This window comes from Strix aluco, chromosome 3 (genome assembly GCF_031877795.1).
Source record: "Strix aluco isolate bStrAlu1 chromosome 3, bStrAlu1.hap1, whole genome shotgun sequence".
NCBI lineage: Eukaryota > Metazoa > Chordata > Aves > Strigiformes > Strigidae > Strix > Strix aluco.
The window spans coordinates 126,099,201-126,112,121 of NC_133933.1; the positions used below are offsets into that span (position 1 = coordinate 126,099,201).

General features: G+C 43.9%; 1 protein-coding gene across 3 annotated transcripts in view; it reads left to right on the plus strand.

Moving 5' to 3' along the window:
* The first annotated feature begins 3,369 nt into the window (after positions 1-3,369).
* ADGRF5 (adhesion G protein-coupled receptor F5) overlaps positions 3,370-12,921 on the plus strand; it is a 52,995-nt gene continuing 43,443 nt past the window's right edge. For 2 of the 3 annotated variants that reach the window (XM_074820187.1, XM_074820189.1), the window contains exon 1: positions 3,370-3,663. The gene's annotated coding sequence lies outside the window, so the exon portion shown is untranslated. Of the gene's footprint in view, positions 3,664-3,687; positions 3,807-12,921 lie in introns of those variants that run through there. The other variant, XM_074820188.1, reaches the window with a different exon arrangement.

Sequence of the window (12,921 nt, forward strand, 5' to 3'; positions counted from 1 at the left end):
TTTCTCACATTTGCTTTTTCTGTGATTTCGCTAGAAGATTAAATAGCTATTTCGCATTTTGTGCCTTCTCAACATAATGATTACATTACACATTATTGTAGTAATTGTTCTCTGTCACAGTAGAGACGGACACGACAAACATCAGATTGTGTGAAATGACCAAAATGGCTGCAAAAGCACCTTTATTGTTCTAACAAGCCTTTTTATAACCTTCTTCAAAGTAGGTGTTCATACAGGATTGGTTTACTTTAGTAACTAACAGTTCACGATTGGGTGATAGTTTCTCGCCTGAATCGTCAGGACAGTTCTTATCTTAGTTCTCTAATCTTGTTTCCATGGCACTTCTTGGGACTTTCTGGCCTCTCATGGATACACTGGAATCTTGTCAAGGTTAAATTCATCTTCAGCTAGACTAGAGGCAGACCCGCTGCCTCCCCCGACAGTTCTATGATGAAATTCATGCAAGTGAGGTAATTAGCCTAGAAAAACACATTTATAAACCCAAGACACTTAGACCTAAAAGAAATCCATAAAGCTGGGCAATGGCAGTGTACAGCCAAAGTACTCCAAATACCCAAACTAGTTGTTCTATCACTGCAATGAATTCCTGGGGCTTCAGGGGAAAAAGTAATCTTCAGGGACCTTATTCATGCAGATAAATAGTTTCAGCTGACCGCTGGCTGCAGTGAGACAGTCCAGAACATGTCACTTCTTTTGGTATGAAACCGTGCAGCCTTCAGCACTACTGTCAGTTCTAAATACATTACTCAAGTCAGAGGTATAATGAAACATTTCATTACTTCCTTCCTTCTCAGCACATTACAACAAAGTGAGTCAGGATTTGCTGTCCCAGTCATGAGCAAAGGTTAATTCTTTGCTCTCTGCCAGGATCACCAGGACGACTGAAATATCCCTTTGCTGTCCCTGTGCACATTAGAGTTTTACAGCTCACTTGATGGTCATGACACTCCTTGATGACAGGACAGGCTTGTGAGATACCTGCTATACCATCCTTCTAGTGACCCATGGCATTTAATGATTTATATTACATATAGTTGTACTGAGATGCCCCAGCCAACTTCAGAGCCCCACAGTGCTCGGTGCTGTACAAACTGATTCAGCTTTGCCATGTAAAGACAGAGCACGGGATGTAGAAAAATAAGATAGGACTCTTGTGAGGTCCTGCAAGCCTTTCCTAATCTCTAAACTAGATTAATCCAAATTTAGGCATGGCTTGCATTTACTCGTGCCTGCTCAAACATCAAGAGTTCAGGCTTTCCTTGTTCCCTTCAAAATTTTTATGTCTGGCCTAAACACCAGTCCACACTCTGGCAAATCGAATTGTTGCTGTATGCTGCTGTTGATGAACTGTGCCTGTCAGGTCTTATCTTGAAGTCCAAAGAGCCATTCCATTTTGCATAATATAACTACACATTGATTGCAGCAAGGTCTTTCCACAAAGAGTGGTGTTCATCTCGCTTCACTGGAAGTGCCAGCAATGTAGGTACCTGCTCCAGAGCTAGTCTTCGAGGCTTCCATTAGTCAAGAGAGTAAGCATCTCTAGTCTGAGCCAATTTAGATACTTTATTCTGAGATGTTTTAGATATTTATCTAGCTGTTCTCTAGAGCACCCATTTCTCTCCAATTCCCAATTCTGACAGCGAAATCTGCCCCAGGCTTTCTTGAATATTTTAAATTTATCTCGATGTCGAACAGGAACAGTTCTGAAACTTTGGAAACTACCGTGGGGGTCAAAATCATCTTCCACCCACCACCAAACCCACCAGCAAACTGCAATATAAATGGGAATAAATGTCAGGAAAAAAACCTGAACTATAAACATACTATGAATGTTTTCTATATACTTTAAAAAATAATCACTCAGGTGCTTTATTTTAAAGAAATAAACATTCTGTCACTCTAATCAAAATATCTCAGCAGCATTTTCTCTCCTAGATGTCCCAAACATCATATTTTACTCATCCCACCAGCAGAAGGAGATAAATAAGAATAAAACTTCCAACTCTAGCTAAACAAAAGGAAATGAAACTGAAAAGCCCACTGAAATGAAGTAACTGCTCTTAGATATAGAGATTGCTATTAAATATAAGGAAATATGAACTATGCTTATTAACTGAAAGCACATAAAGATGGGTACACAGCCCAGGCTCCCTGTCCAAATGTCCCTTCTTGCTTTTATACTATGAACTGAATCATGACAGAGTAACTAAAAAGTGATCCTGAGTGGAGATATCAAATTACTAAAATAAATTCTTGTTGTGTCCAGAAAAAAGGATGCTGTTAACTGTAGAGTCTGGAGTCCTATATACAATTTTTTGTCTTAAGACATTTGCAGAAAGATGATCCAGATAAACCCCACTCAGACCCTGAAACACAGAGAGACTAGCTGTTGTCAGCTACTGCTACAGTCAAGAAGAACTGATACCTCCAGAAAGCAATATTCATCACAGATGGAACATGCCCTGTGCCATCTGATGGGTTGATGTTGGGCCATGATGCTGTAGTGTTATCTTGCAAGACCATCAGAGATCGTGCAAAGTCAGGAAAGACAAAAGCAAGGAGACCATTACAGTGTCCTTCATTTTATCAGCATAACCAAGACTGAGCCTTGGGGAACCATCCCCACCTTCCTGGGGTGCAGTCATTTGGCTAGTACATGAAAATCCTGCTCTGGAAGCCCCCGTGTGAGGCAGCAGGACCTGCACAGCAGAGTTTGGGGGTTATTCCAGGGGTCCTTCTGGATGCATGAGACTGCCCAGATTTCTTCTGCACCTTGACAAGGAGCCCTTGTGCCACAGCTGCATCGCTGGGGTGTTGCTGAACATGAGCTCCATGTGTAAAAGCTCTCCTATATGAATCTGCAGAGAATCTCAGCACCTCTTAGCATGAAAGGCACCATATCTGAAAGTCTGAGAAGCACCTACACAAGTTAGACTCCAGATCACTGTGTATAGTGACTGAAGCTCTTAGAACAGTTTACCCTAGAAAAAGAAAGTAATTTCTTTTACTTCCACAACCCTGGTGACCAAAAAAGTGTTTTCCTCATCCTGAAATTGCACTCCCCCAGCAGCTCTGTTAGCACCCACACCCAAGTGTCCCTTGCATCCACTTTCCCCCCCACCAGCAGGAAATCACTTAGAAAATATTTCGCAGGTTCCTTCCTGGCCAGAGGTCATCTCCGTGTTTCGGACCAGCAGGAATCACCATGTTCTCTGACACAACAAACGGAGAAGGAAGACCTGCCCTGCCCATCCAGCACAGTGCTTTCAGGCTTGTGGTTTTTAGCTGCAACTCCACCCTGCGCTGGTGGAGAAGGGATCAGTTCCCACTGATCGCAGGAAAGGGAGGTCACGGGGTTTGCTTGATTAAATCACCACAAGCCAAAAGGTTCTCTTTCGCGCTTACTGAGAATTGCTCACAGGCTGTTTAATTTGTTCCAAAAAGAAAGGCAAAACAAAAAACAAACCCTGAGCTCAACAATCAACAGCACACACGGAAAAGCAGGTGTGTCTTGAGCTCTTGGAAAAAACAAAGGGGAGAGACTGAGGCAGGAGTTGACACCTGGATGGGAAGTTTCCTTCCCAGCACAGAAGGACAAGTTTGGAAAAGACTCGGACACGACCAGCACTTGTTGTCCTACAGGTATGGATGATGTGCATGAAACAGCATCGGTCTCCTTCTGTGGTATAACAGTCTGGGGCAGGTGAAGACAGCTTGAAAGAATTTTCAGAGCCAGATTCTGACATTGCGGAGCAAACTTTGCATGACCAGTAAACCTGCTGCAGGTTTCTATTGGGAAAACTACAGTCTATGCATGTTTCATTTTGTGGTGATTAGTTCACAGTTTTCTGAGGGATATTTTTGGCTTTTCAGGGTATGAATTAAGCCATTCAAGCTTCTGACAAAATGCTACTGTCTGTTAGCTTGGCTAGTGAATTTTAATAGAGGCTGTAATTAATCTAGTTTAAGGTCGGGGCTGCAGAGGTAAAGAGGGACATGCATGGAAATACTGTGCTAATCTGGACTGCATTTATTACCTCCTAAGGCATACTACACAGATTCAGAAAAAAAAACCCCAGATCAACTGCAATAGTGTTTGGCTTTTTTTCATTTTGTTTTATGCTTACATATGGCTGGGATTTGCAACGCAGATAATAGTCACTGTATTTTTGTCATCTGTATAAAATGATGGGTTTGTTTCTTTTTTAGAGCAATCTCTTGCATCGCCCTTCAGTTTCATATTAGGTGACACTTGCTGACAGGGGAGAGGGACTTGGGGTACCCACAGCCACAGGATGAGATGCTGCTGTGTACTGTCTTTGAGTGTCACATTTATCTTCTACTTGTGTTTTGATCTGCTTAAGTGAAAGCCAGTTTTATGGTGTTATGTTGGAGTGCTGGAGTGCTGTTGCCAGTGCTCAGTGTCAGGGGGGATGCAGGAATGCTTTCTGACGCTTTATTTTCTGTTGATGTCTATAACGCCAAAAGTCATGCTCCATCCAAACATCTCTGGTGCAGCAGTATCCACTGGTTGCTTAAAAAATCGTGATTCAGAATAGAAAAACACAGCTGTGGTGTGACCTTGTACAACCTTGTTTCTGTCTCCCTATCAGTGGGAAAGTGATGCTCACCTGTGTGAGCATAAGGAGCTTTCAGATTTGGGGAAGAAAGGTGTTACTGTTTGAGTGCTGTAATTCTCACTTTCAGTGACAGTTTTATGGGAGGCAATGAGCTTGTAACAGGCAAGGGAAAAGTAAGGGAAAGGACGTAGGGAATTTGGAAGCCTGAGGCTCCATTTCTCCTTGCTCCATCACTTGCTGTTGCATGGTGAAAGTGGCATTTCTCAACCCATAGATATTCCTCTCACCCAGAAAATTCCTCATCTATTTCTGTCACTTAACCTGTCTTGCGGTGTCTGGCAACACTGCAGGATGAAGTGATACGTAAGGAAATTTAGGGGCAGATCTTTAGCATCTGCGTAGCAGTGACACTTGACTGAATTCAGTAATGGCTGCGTCAGCTTAGCAGGAACCTCGTGTGAGTATTTGGCATTTGTCATTATTTAACTTCCCTAGATTCCTCTCAGTTTGCCTCCGGTGATCCAGGTTTAAAAAACAAACAAACAGAACATGCGTAGGCTCTGGGAAGATATCTTTGTCCTAATCTCCTTGATTATTTTTATTTTTTTAACACCTCTTAGACAGGCTTAATAAAGCAGTTTTCCAAAGTCTGAATTGGAGACGTGGGAAGTTCCTCAAACTAGGCAGAGCTTCCTCTCATTGTTAAAACACAAAAGACCAGCACAGCCTTTACTAGAGTTCCTTTTTTAACCCATTCATCTTGATCAAGAAAGCCTCCCTGCTGCTGCTGCTGTTCATGGTTGCGATTCACAGTTTGCCAGAAGAGACGAGGGCTTAGAGTAGTTAAGCATGGATGTGAATTGCATCACACATGAGGGCATCATTAGTTTTGGGCTATATTTGTACATAGTAAATGAAATGTACTTGCACTTGAAATGGAAATGATTTGCTGTGGGAATTAATCTCAGCCTTCTGTAAAAATCACGACTTTTTAAGACCAAATAGGATGAATCTACAGTAAAACCAAACTTCTTTCAGAAAACCATTTCCAGTTTTCCATGAAACAGTTTCTTAGGACTGTGATGTCAAAGAAGGGTCCCAGTGCCATTCGTGAGCTGATCCACTGTAATTGCCTGATTATGCAGAGTTTATTTCTTAAATGATCTTGCATGTGGCTCAGCCTGCCTATGGGCAGTTACCACCCATCAACTAATCTGATCCAGCTCCTGTTGTGTGTGGTAACAAAACAGCAACTTGTCCCCCTTATCTGTGCTCGGCAGCATCCTGGATGAGGGCTGAGCCAGTGCTGGGTGAGGGCAGAAACTGGGGGGCTGTGATGGTGGCCCACAGTGGGCTGGAGGGGCTGTATTGGGAATGTGGGTGAGCTGGAAGGCACAAGGTGTGCGTGCAGAAACAGGGAGCATGGGAAAGAGCTTGCAAAAGATGATTTGCAATGTCTTGTTTCTCTCTGATGGAAGAATGATCCATTTCATGTTTTTTTGCAGGAAAGAGCAGTTCCTGCAGAGCAGCTAACTCCCTGTAGCAGGTTGTCTAGTAATTACAGTACTAAATTTGCATGTTATAATGCTGCACCAGTGGACTTTGTTAAGGAATTTTTGACTACATTTGCAGCCTATTCTGAGGGCTTGTGTGCTTATGGTGGTGGCCTGTAACAGAGGTTTCACTGTGACAACCATTCCATGACATGACACGGATGTTGTAACTTTAATCCACCATCTCTGTACCCAGTCCATATCTCTTCTTCAAACTTCAGTTTATCCCTGTGGAAGCCTGTAAGAATTCTGCCCCAAAGCCCTGCCATCTCCGTCATAACTCCCATCAGAGCCATCCAAACAAGATGGGTGTACTGGGTCTGTCTGTGATGGAGTTACCTTTCTTTGTAACAGCCTGTAAGGTGCTGTGTTTTGGATTTGTGGATAAAACAGTGTTTTGGCTATTGCTGAGCAGTGCTTGCACAACATCAAGGCTTTCTCTCTTTCCCACTCTATCTCTGTAGTGAGTGGGCTGGGTTTACAGCTGGGAGGGGTTACAGCTGGGAAAGCTGACTCAAATTCACGAAAAGGATATTTCAAACCATATAACATCATGTTCAGCAATAAAAAACAGGGGTGGGGGGCAGGATTGTCTTCCAAGGTGACCATTGCTTGGAGACTTGCTGGGCATCCATCTGCTTGTGGGACATGGTAAGTGCTTCCACGTCACTTGTTTTTTCTTTCCTCTTTCTTTCCCTTATTAACCTGTATTTATCTCAACCCACTAGTTTTCTCACTTTTCCTATTCTCTGCCGTCCTCTGGCAGGTGGGGAGTAAGTGAGTGGCTATGTGGGTGCTTAGCTGCAGGCCAGAGTCAACCCACCACAATAGGATATCTAGCCTGCCTTTTAGACACCTCCTAATGGACCACTTTTGAATAAACAGAAGACTTTTCCCAGCCCAGAAAAAACCTTTAACTCCATTGTGTCATCTCAGCCAGCTGATTTACACAAAGTAATATTTGTTTTAGGAAGAACTCAAAGGTCACCTAAAATTGATCACTCCTGGCATTGAAATCCTTCCTTCTGGCTGAGAGGAAAGCTGTGTCTCACTTGCCTTCTAGGTATTTCTCCAGCTCTTGCTTTATCAGGCTGTTATCACAAGCACGGATGGATTATTCCTGCCCCCAGTTCTCTCTAAACACCCTGTGAAGTAGGGACAGCTAATACCATTCTTGTTTGGCAGCAGAGAACTGAAACACAGAGATGGCAAGGGCCTGCTTACATAGTTGGCTGCTGTCAACCCAGGCTCCGCTTAACACCCACCTCAACAGGAGAGAAAATGCTGTGGCAGGCCAGGTTTGATGATGCCTCTGAGTAGCAGAGCTGTATGTATTACCCATTTAAATCTTAATAAGAAACATTAATTTCCAAATGCCTTCCCCAAAAACATAATAGAGCTGTGATCTAGTATGTAATTTACTGTCCTCGGAAATTCCTCAAAACGACAGAGCTTCCCCCAATTGTTAATGCACAGAGGAAAAGCTCTACTAGAATTCCTGCTTCTGCTCATTCCTGTGACCACAGGCTTGGCCCTCAACAACCATCAGGTTGAGTGTGTAAAAGCCATCTTCATTCCAAAGCTGTCCGTACGTGCCTTATGACAGGCTGTTCGCAGCATGCCCCTTGCTCCTGAAATTGTTTTACTGTCCCTTCTCGAGGGAGAAATTCTTTAAATTCCTGCATGGGGTCCCTAAAATCTGTATTGACCGATCTTATGGCTGAGATCCCGGATGAGCCTGTGCATGCCTCAAGTCTCTCCAGATGTAAAACGGGACTGATGGCACTTCCTTCCTTCCTCTCACTATCTGTCCTGTTTCAAACCCATGGCTTAAAAAGTCCAATTGCCATTCATAACCACTGGCCCTCACCTGAGCAAGGATACACAAGATGTTAGAATCATAGAATCATAGAATGGTTTGGGTTGGAAGGAACATTAAAGATCATCTAGTTCCAACCCCCCTGCCATGGGCAGAGACACCTTCCACTAGCCCAGGTTGCTCAAAGCCCCGTCCAACCTGGCCTTGAACACTTCCATGGAGGGGGCAGCCACAACTTCTTTGGCCAGCCTGTTCCAGTGTCTCACCACCCTCAGAGTAAAGAATTTCTTCCTCATATCTAATCTAACTCTACCCTCTTTCAGTTTAAAACCTTTAGCCCTCATCCTATCACCACACCACCTGATAAAGAGTCCCTCCCCATCTTTCCTGTAGTGCCCTTTAAGTACTGGAAGGCCACTAAAACGTCTCCCCAGAGCCTCTCTTCTCCAGGCTGAACAACCCCAACTCTCTCAACATGTCCTCACAGGGGAGGTGTTCTGTGCTATTACTGAAAATCTGTATCAAAAACTGCCTGCTCTTTTCTTAAATGCCTTGTTTCTGGACAGCCTTGCAATGGTGGCTCCAGCACTGTTTCAGCATCATAGTACCAAACTCAGCAAAGGCGTAATTTGTCTGACAGTAGTTAAAGCAGGCTTCCCTTGCTCCTAATGTAAATGCAGATGCTTTGGAGGATGTTGAAGAGATTGCTACTGAAGTAAGACTTAGATTGCCTGTACAGTCAGCAGAGAGAAACACCAGTGCCTCTGAAGATTTGCCATGGGAGATACGACCAAAGTTAGGCACTAGCCTTGTCCCAGCTGAGGAATATTCCTGATCTTGAAATGTGCATTTTATCTTAGGCCATGCTAGGATTAGGAGAAACCCATGCAACAGCACCAGTGCAGCATGGGAGTCTGGAGTTGTTCCCTAACCCTGAGGCTCTCTGTCAGGGCACAGCTCACTTCCATACGCCTGAACTCTCCTTTTCCCTCTAAAACAAGGCTGGGAACAGCCCCTGGCCCATACTGTTCTTTGAATCATTTCTGTGAATCTTGGCATTGGCTGAGACAGGGAACAGGCTAACTATTGACTAGGTCTCCTAGAAAACCAGGGCAGAAAGAGACCTCAGCAGGTCATCTACTCTGGCCCTACAACTCATGGCAGGTGTTTGTTTAAGCTCTCCAAAGGCACCCTGGGTTATTAGAAATGCCACTGCTCTACCCAGCTCAGTGTCTGATCTCATGAGCACACCTGCCATCAGGTGCAAGTTGTCTTTGCATTGCTGTGTTTTTATGCCATGTGAGCCCAACATGCACCATAGGGATTCATAAGGCTGGATCATCCCTGGTCTAAATCTGAAGTATGATGTGATTTTGAACCAGGCCAAGCATCTGCCTGAAGTCTAATATATCTTAAAATCTTCTGAACATTAATAAAACAAACTAGTCCCCTCTGTGTTGATATTCTGTCTTGATCTCACACCTAATGACAATCATGAAGATGAAAGAGCTCTGATGATTTTGAAAACATTATAGATAAGTGTAGCCTTCAAAGAACTTAAATGCTAACACTGTTTAGCATTTCTGAGTTATCCTGTGCTCTGGAAGACAGACCAGTACAAAAATAGTAAGGCTGGAAGCAAGATCAGTGGAATAAAATATCAACGATTATATTTTCTCTCAGGCTTGATCACTACAGAAGGGAATTATGAGATATGGACAACAGAGACCTGTCTTCACTGATCTAGAGGATTTCCCTCCATTTATACAATTCTTTGTGCAAAAGGTGGATGCTATTTTATACTTCTACATTTTTTGATGCTAGGTGTGACAGGCCAGGCCCTCAGGCAGGAAACTCCCGCTGTGCAGAGCAGGATTATACAAACCCCAAACGGCTGACACCTACACAACTTGCAGTAGCTTCCTACATAGCCAGCTGCACTTGCAGCAATAACAGGAAAAAAATCAAGAGGTTAATAAAACGAAATGAGCAGGAAGCATGCAGTCATCAGACTTTCTAGTACTTCAGTCTATAGAAGTAACCCGTGGCTGGCCTGACTTAGGGACCTAATCCAAAACTCATTGAAGCCCATGGAAATTCCACTTCAACGGATGTTGTTAGACCTCACTCTTCAATATGATGATATGGGAGTACCTGGAGAGTTTCACCTCCCCTGTACTTGCGGGGAGTGCTAAGCTCCAAATCTCTTGCTTCGTTACTGCTAGCTGTGAGATAGGCCTGCCACTAATAACTGCAGATGCTCCAGAAAGGGTAAGGAGAAGAAGGGAAAGTTCATGGCTACATCCCTTCTCCCGTCCCAGCCATCAGAGGTGAGCACATGTATGCTGGCATGTGCTTTTCCACAGCCTTTCAAAACATATGGTACTCAGCTACGTGCAAAGAGCTGGAATAGCAGAGTGGAACTTATTGTTTTGCATTTTTTTTTCCTTTGTTGCTTCTACGAAACTGCAACATCAAGGTCAGGCAGGAGCCCTTAGCTGCAGTTGAGAAAAACCTCCTGAGCAGATGTGAGGAAAACATGCCAGGAAGAAGGCAAGAATTGGGCAGGGCTTTCTTTTTCCAGTAAAGTGCTGGTTTAAATGCCTTTTTCACTTTGGTTTCAGCTAGCACTGTTTTCAGCTTGGTACATTAATGTGCCATGTGGCAAGGGGAGCATTCATGCCTTCGCTTATGAGTGCCATGACAGCTGTTTGCACGCAACTAACTCACAAAAACATAAAAATTTTCCCCACAGTCCCCCTGAAAATGAAACCTCTGTAAAAGTCCTACAGTTCCCTTAGCATACCCACCAACTCAGACCCCTGTACCACGCTAGGCACAAAGCTGGAATGACACAGTTCCTCAGACATCACAGAAAGTATCTCACAGCCTGTTTATTGACTGTTTGAATTCTTATCACTAAGCAGTTTGTTTCGGAGTCCTTGATTACTTTGTGTTTATTTTATTTTTGTTCTCATTCAGATGTGTTATCTAAGGTCAGTGCAACTTCCCCTGTCCCCCCTTTCGCTTTTAGCCAACTCTCCCATGAAATATTGTTGTGCCTGGGTGTGTGTTTCTTAAAGTCATTGTGTGTTTTATGTCTGAAACAAACATTGTCTGATCATCCAACTTATTACGCACTAACAAAGGTCATGTTTTATGCACAGAAGGGAAAGCTTTTCTGTTGTGGCTGAGGAAGAACAAATTGGAGGATCGCTGAAACAAGGGCTTCAGCTCCAGAGATCAAGACTCTGAAAAAATGCTCCATGGCTGTTTGAAAACAGTAAAAGAGGGCTCAGTTGCTATAAGCTACTGGGCAGCCATGGAGCTAGACTGTCTTGTGCCAGCCAGGTATCTGCTCCATTCACACGTTCTAGTCTTTAGCAGCTCCTGGTTCCTCTCTCCATGTGTCCTTCACCTCCACAGATCTCATGGCACCATAGGCCTTTCCTCCAAAATGCCTAAAGGGAGGCAGAGCTATTTAAGCCATGGGAAAATGCTGGCGTGGGGACAAATGAGCTTAATTAAGTTCAAAAAAGATACAGCACACCTGGAAAGGTGCAGAGCAGAGCAAGTACCGAAGAGGGGGGAGGACTGTTGTGCTAGAATGACATAGGACTCTTCAGCCTAAACAGCTGATGGGGAATGTAAAAGGGATGTATGCTGCTATGAGGCCAGGGAGCAAGTGTGCCATCCAGTTTGATAATGAAGGACCAGGCCTGACCCGAATGAGTGGCAGATTCAAAGCAACTGAAGGAGATTTAGATCTCCCTGCTCCTGGACGTTTGACACTCTCCTGTCACAAGTCCCTGTACCTCTGATAGCCAGAAGTGGAAAGAACATTCTGAAGATGTGCTGCTACAAGCTTACTTCACTTTTGTAAAACTCTTCCCTAGAGCCTCTGCTATAGCCTGTGTTGGATAAGAAGCGACTGGGCTAGAGGATCCTTGGATCCAGCCAAGTGCAAATCTGCTTATGGCATTGAGCAACCAGTGCCCATTAGAAAGGTTGGGGAATGGTCCCTCGGTGTGAACAAAAGAGTAAAACCACAGAATTTAATGCTTTTAAAATGAGGTTTGACAAACCCCTAAGGCAGAACATAGGAGGTCAGCCACACAGAGGGGTCAGACTCAGTGACCCAGGACATGTCTTACAGGCCTAGGAGAGGGCCAAGAGCTGATGCTATAGACTAATATTTGCCTCACAAAGAGCTCTGCTGATTGAAGATGTATTGAGGCTACAGAGTTGTTTGTTATCCTCTTCCTGCTGATGCCAAATGTGGGATCTGCACAAGAGAGGCCACATTCCCAGACACAGAATATAGAAAAGTTTCAGCGAACAGGAATAAAATATTTCTATCTGAGATGGTTGCATGAGGATGGATAACTCTGTATTTGTTGTGGTTTAAACATGGCTGGCAGCCAAACCCCATGCAACCGCTTGCTCACCCTCCCCTGCCCAGGGGATAGAGGAAAAATTAGAAGGGGCAAAGGAAGACTCATAGGTTGAGATAAAAACAGTTTAATAATTGTAATAAAATAAAACAATAACAATAATAAAAAATACAAACAAATAATACACTATGTGGTTGCTCACCACCTGTAGACCGATATCCAGCCCATTCCCAGCTAGTGATCCCGAAATCCCAAGATCTTCCAATTGCAATCCCAGAAGCGAGAGAGAAGCCCCGCCTTCCCGGCCACCCCTCCTTTATATAATGAGCATGACATTACATGATATGGAATATTTTGTTGGCCAGTTTGGGTCTGGTGCTCTGGCCTTGCTCCCTCCCAGCTTCTTGTACACCTGTGCACAGGCAGGACATGGGGAGTTGGAGAGCCCTTGATCTCTTAGCAACAACTGAAACACCAGTCTATTATCAGCATTCTTCTCATACCAAATCCCAAACTGAATTAAAAGCACAGCACTATTCTAGCTACTAAGAAGA